Genomic DNA, 6,000 nt, shown 5'->3' with positions numbered 1-6,000 from the left:
CCTTCTGCAGCATCCATAAAATCCACAATGTAGATGTTAGTAGATGCAGAGTGTCTTCTTTCACTGAGAAAATTCATTCAAGCCTAGATCCTCTAAAGTGAAATCCATATATGCAGGAAGTATATGTAACACCTGCCCTTGTGTTCTTATCTGCAGCTCTTCTTCTGTGTACTTTTGCTTTTAACAGAGCATCTCCTGTGTAAATACAGGCAGAAATTTGATTTTACTCTAATTAAATGGGGAGCAATCGATGTACTGATACCCAGTCTGTGCCAGATCTTGGCATTACAGCTAGGTCTTCAGAAATTTGTCTGCAGTCCTTCACAGAACTGTTTTAACATTATTTCTTGCACTCCTACCAAAGATTTTAGTTCATCAATGAAATTTATATTGTACCAGGCAAAAATACAACAGTACTCAAACATTATGCTCATGGTTTCAGGATGGTACAGAATCTAAAGCTATGCTTCAGTAATATCACCATAGAACAAAAGAAAATTAATTAAAAAAATTCCTACATTGGGGATCTGGATTATGTTTTACTATATCCAAGATGAGTAGTAGATAACTCAGCCATCAGGATGTATTTTATTAATTTTGACAATGTATTCGGGACCAAATTCAGTTCCCATTATGTAGCATTAAAATGATAACTTTGAATATGCTGCTTGTGGGTGTTTGTAAAAAGGAAGCTGTCTAGAGGATTTTATAGTACCCTGAGACTGAGAGATGTCTAAATAGGGGTATGTGACTGATGGATTTGAAATATGAAGATATCTGTGTAATGCTAATGCCTGGAGTGATTTCTTTATGTACTCTTATTGTGTTCCTAAAGGGAGAAGGCTCTGTATTCTCCAACAACTTTACAGCTTCAGTCAGGCTTTGCCAGGGATGCATCTTGGTATTGGTGAATGTTATAAGGGATTTCAACCATACCTTTGAATTTTGACATTGGGAGTTTGACTTTCCAAATTTTATCTTGGATACTATGAGGCTTTTTCACAAAGAATAAATCTCACTGTTCACCTCCCACTTTTTCCTCCCTCCTCAACTTACACTACTGGCAGAAGCTCAAAGACAGTAATAAAAAAACTGATGATCCTAAAATGAATGGAGTGACTTGTGAAAGTTAGACCAACAATGTCAGAGCAAGAGGAGGTATTTACTTTCTGTGTGTCCGCTTTTTTCCCAAGCCTCCACAGTGAAAAAAGCTCATCAAAATGTGCATAATCAAGCACTTCCCATGAATCATCAAATGCCATGAAATGTCATAGTAAAAAAATTATTTTTGGGCCACTTGCTGAAAGCACTATGCCTATTGATTTCCACGGGTAGGCATGAAACATGATGTGGAACTGCAGAAAATGGAATCCTGCCTTGTGTGACTTCCGCTTCCCCTCACTTACATCTTCCAAGGCATTACTCTCTACCATAAAGAAGGTGGTGTTGTTGTAACTTGTTCTTTCACTCTGCATCACTGACCACCCAGGAAGGTAGAGAAAGATCCCACAGCTGGGATCCTCTTAAACTGATTTTTAGGGAGAAGTTGAGTATTAATACTTTTACACTGATGTAAGATTGATGTTTCATGTCATGGCCCAGATGCATAGGTTGTTGCTGATAATTCACAAAAGGATCACTTGTTAGCAAAGCAAAATGTTTCTTCAGTGACTTACAAAAAAATCCATGTCATTACTTGCCATAATGCTCCCAATGTCATATTTAAAATCAAAGTAATTTCAGCACAATGTGATTTCAAGGTCTCTCCATTTAGGTTACATTTTTCTTGATTATAAATAAGACTTACCCTATTACACAATTCATTATTTGCTTTTCTCTTATTAGAAAAACAAAACCTCAACCCTAAATGTAACCTAGCCAGATGGTCAAGGATCAGGAACATCAAGGAAGAATATAGAGAGGACAAACTATGATGATGGTTTGTTGGTACAGCATGTGCAAAATTGATTTTCATGTGGCTTTGCTGCTGGAATTCCTTGTCTTGTTCTATTTGTCCTTTTGTGCTTAAACTAGTTCTCAGAGACCTGTGTACTTGTACAGTGGCACATGTGCCATGATCTCCAATGCTGTCAAGCTTTTTGCAGTGCTATGTATTTAAAGCATGCATTTTTCCCTAAGTGCTGTCATGTGGCAAAGAAACAGGGTTGTGAAGGGAGAGTGGATACCATGAGAGTGGAAAGCTGCAAGTGAGATTTTTCATTTTCATCATCTTTGGCAGCTGCTTCATACTGAGAGCAAATAAGAGTACCAATGGCGGTATTTCTAGCTAATCCAAGTGTGGCAACTGCTTTGGGGGAAATTCTGCATCACAGTTGTTCTGCATGTTTTCTCGCCTCAGACAATCAGTAAACAAGTGATACAGAGAGAGGTACCTCATACCTTTCTAAATCTGACACCCTTACAAATGTAAAGCAACACCTGTGTGTTCAGAGAAGCCATACACAACCCCCACATCTTTCTGAAATCCAGGCTGTGTATATAAATGCCCAAGTAAAGTGGCTTTGCTTTCTTTCAGTGTCCAAAGCTCCCTGTACCTGTGCCCTCTCTGATCATCAGTGCCTGACCCTGCTGCCTGAGGCAGATGCTGGCACAGCTGACTGGGCAGCCTGGAGCCTGGTAGAGATCGGCTGCATTTTATCTTCTCTGTGTTGCCTCTTGCTTCAGCTGCAAGCATTTACAGCATTTCAAAAGGCCAGGCTTAATGAGCTGTAAGGGGGGGGTGGTGGTGGTGGTCAGACAAATCTTGATAATATGCTTTGATTAATTCAAGAAATGAAGGTAGCTGAAAAACCTTTTTTTTTTTTAAATCCATGGTATTACTTTATTGCCTTACATTGCCTTTAATAGCACACTGTATGTAAACACCTCTCAGTAGTGCACAAAGAACAAATGATTAACAAGGATTACATCTTTTCATTTGAAACATGTATAGGCTTTCATGTAGAATCTGCTTTTGCTTCCCTCAGAGTGGGTATAAAAAGAAAAAAAAGCAAAACCCCAGGCATAAACCAGTTAATTTCCCATTATAATCAGTTTGGGAATTGGGTGCTTTCCTGAGGTTTACAAGCTCAAAGGGAATTCAATTGTGCTAAGTTTTTTTTCCCCATGTAATATTAAAAATACATTAATCACCCTCATCATTTCCAGCAGGAAAGGAACTGTTACCTTTCATTTTCTCTTTCCTGTTCCACCCTCCATTACAATTTCTTGCTTATTTTTTTTTGAAGTGGTGAGGTACACTTTTCCTTTTTCTCAGTAGGCCAAATCCATAGAGAAATGGGAAAAAATAAGCCCACCTTTCTCTGTGACATTATACTCTTTTATTTTACTCTGGGATGACTTCTTTTCAAACTTGGTCACACACAGAAGCGCTCTTACTCCTCTTGTACTGTGTGAGTGGACTCAAATATTTCTGGACCTGTGTGTCCAAGCCTTGTTTATGGGATCAATGTTTTTAGTGATTTTTTGTTTAGGGATGGCTGGGTGTCTGTTTGTTTCTATTGGGTGGTGGGCAGTACCCTTCTACTTCCAGTAGTAATAGTAAAGCAGAAGATGCCTCCTGCAATCTGAATGTCACCACTGGCCTTCATTTGTTTTCCCCTTACTCAGTTTTTTCCCCTTAATTTCTGTTGGGTTTTTTGGCTTAACCTACTGGTCTTTTTGGTGCTGCTGCTATTATCACTTTATAATCTGAGTGAGCCTTCAATTTTTATTCTTTAAAATACTTAATATTATGTAGATTAAAAGGAAAGAAAGCTGCAAGGATCTATCTTAAGGTACTTATAAGCTGTGGAGCCATGTGATGTCAGCTTGCACATGCTTGCCAATTGGCAGGCTGCTGATTTTTGTCTCTGAGCAGTCGTTGCCTTCTAAGCAATTATTGCCGATATAAATGCTGACCCTTGCTGCTCTCATTCTGCATGACCATGTATAATTCTTCTTTTGCTTTGAGAGCTCTGCTAGAGAGAGGCAGGGATATGTGACCATAGAAATTGCGTTAAAGGCTCAGATTATGTTATTTGTGAAAAAGCTTGATGCGTTAGTGGAATTAAATGTAGCCAATTATGAGCCAGACTGATCTGAATTTTTTCTGGATTTTTTTCAGAGGTTCACTCATACCCTGAATAATATAAGCATTTCTGCACTTTTCTGCTGCTACTGAATGCAGTTTTAATGGTTCTTATTAGGATTTAAAAGTTATGTAACTTATCTGAAATCTTCTAACGCTTGACTTCATTGATATATTTTGATATATCACCATTTTTATAGACAAATTGCACAACTTTCTGCCTTGAAAATATCAGAGATACACAATTGTTGTTTCAGCAAGCTTATTTTTCATGCTTGCTTGAATTCTGTAATGCCATTTTTTTTGGTACTGTATCATGTCTGTTTTCTATCAATATTTAGAATGTCATATTTTTTCTCCTTTATGTGTTTGCAGAGAATGTGTTTGTCTTATATATATATATACTTTTTGTGTTGAACTCTATACTCTGAAGAGAATTTGTGTAGAAAATGGATTTCTAGCCAATTGCAGGGCTAGGCACAAGATATTTCATTTGCCTTCAGTCAGTAACTTAATGTGTGTCCTGGCAATGTCTCAATCTGTCTATACCCAAATAACACAAGCATCTTTAATGTGTATTTATATTCAGTCCTGTGAGAGGAGAGCTTTAAAGCAGGTATTTTGGTTAACGAGGAAGTCTACATGTTATCTGGGTACTGTGGAAGGATGATTTGGCTTTTAAACTCGAAGGAAAAATTAGTACACCGGAAAAAGTGGGTCCAAAATCTATACCTCTGGGATTGAATCCCAACAAACAATGCTGAATTAATGTATTTGAGTCAGCAAACTGACTCAGGCAGTCCACTCTCCAGCTGGTGGCAATGCTACATGGAAAAATGTAAGCCTACCTTCAAACTGCTGTAAAAACCTGAGGATGAAGGTACCATGAGAGTTTAGTTGAGCTACATTGCCTGTTTTCAGAGCTCATAATATCTCAAGGGTAGAATTGTTGAACAGAGTATCCATGACAGAGATTGTGTCAACATGCAATTAAAAAACAGGAGGTGGGGAGAGGAAGGGATGCATCCATCAGTTCTAATGTTCTCCTTAGATTTGCAGTTACCTTTACTGTAGGGATGTCTTTGCTTTATAATAAAGTAGCATGCCAGAGTTAAACGTATTGTGGGCTTTTTTTTTTTTTTTTTTTTTTTTTTTTTTTTTCTTTTGGACAGTAACAGTCCAAAGCTGTTGTCTTTGGGTGGAATGCTTTCAGGTACAGTGAGAGACTGTATACGCTGGTTTGCAAAGTTTAAAGAGAAGAGCAAATTTCATGGTGGGTGCCTGTCAAGTTTCTCATCCATATTTATTTAAATATCAGAAACCATTGCAACTTCCTCTAACAAGTATTTCAGAGCATTAATTAACTCAGGTTATGGTTTTCAAATAAATATTTACGGATAAATAGTGGTATGGTTTTATGTTATGCCACTGAAAGGTAATGTGGTTGTCTGGTTTCTGTACTAGTGCCATCTGGTGACTAAAAGTTACTGTGGAGCCCTTCCTTCCTGCAGCTGGAAGGGTACAGGACGGGTTTGACCAAGGACTGAATTGGAGAATCGGGAGAAACTCCTCAAGAAGGTGCCTTGGGTCTTTGCATGGGGGTTATTGTCCATTTCTGGTAAAAGCAGTGCTGAGACTGACACTTAGAGAGGCTGTGACTTAACTTTAATGCTTGAATGATTATCTGAACTACTGCAGCTCATAATTTGTCAGAACTGAATAAGCTGGCTTCAAGGTAATTTGGGCTGAGGCAGCAATACAGTTTTGGAATCAGTGGTCATCACCTTGAATTTCTGTCATTGTGATTGGGGGTCTCAGGATGAGGGAAGAGATTAATCTGACTCCATATTTCTTAGAAGGCTGATATATTATATTATGATATTATATTATATTAAAAATGCTATACTAAA

This window comes from Pyrgilauda ruficollis, unplaced genomic scaffold (genome assembly GCF_017590135.1).
Source record: "Pyrgilauda ruficollis isolate IOZ18807 unplaced genomic scaffold, ASM1759013v1 scaffold35, whole genome shotgun sequence".
Taxonomy (NCBI): domain Eukaryota; kingdom Metazoa; phylum Chordata; class Aves; order Passeriformes; family Passeridae; genus Pyrgilauda; species Pyrgilauda ruficollis.
This window is presented reverse-complemented; position numbering follows the sequence as displayed.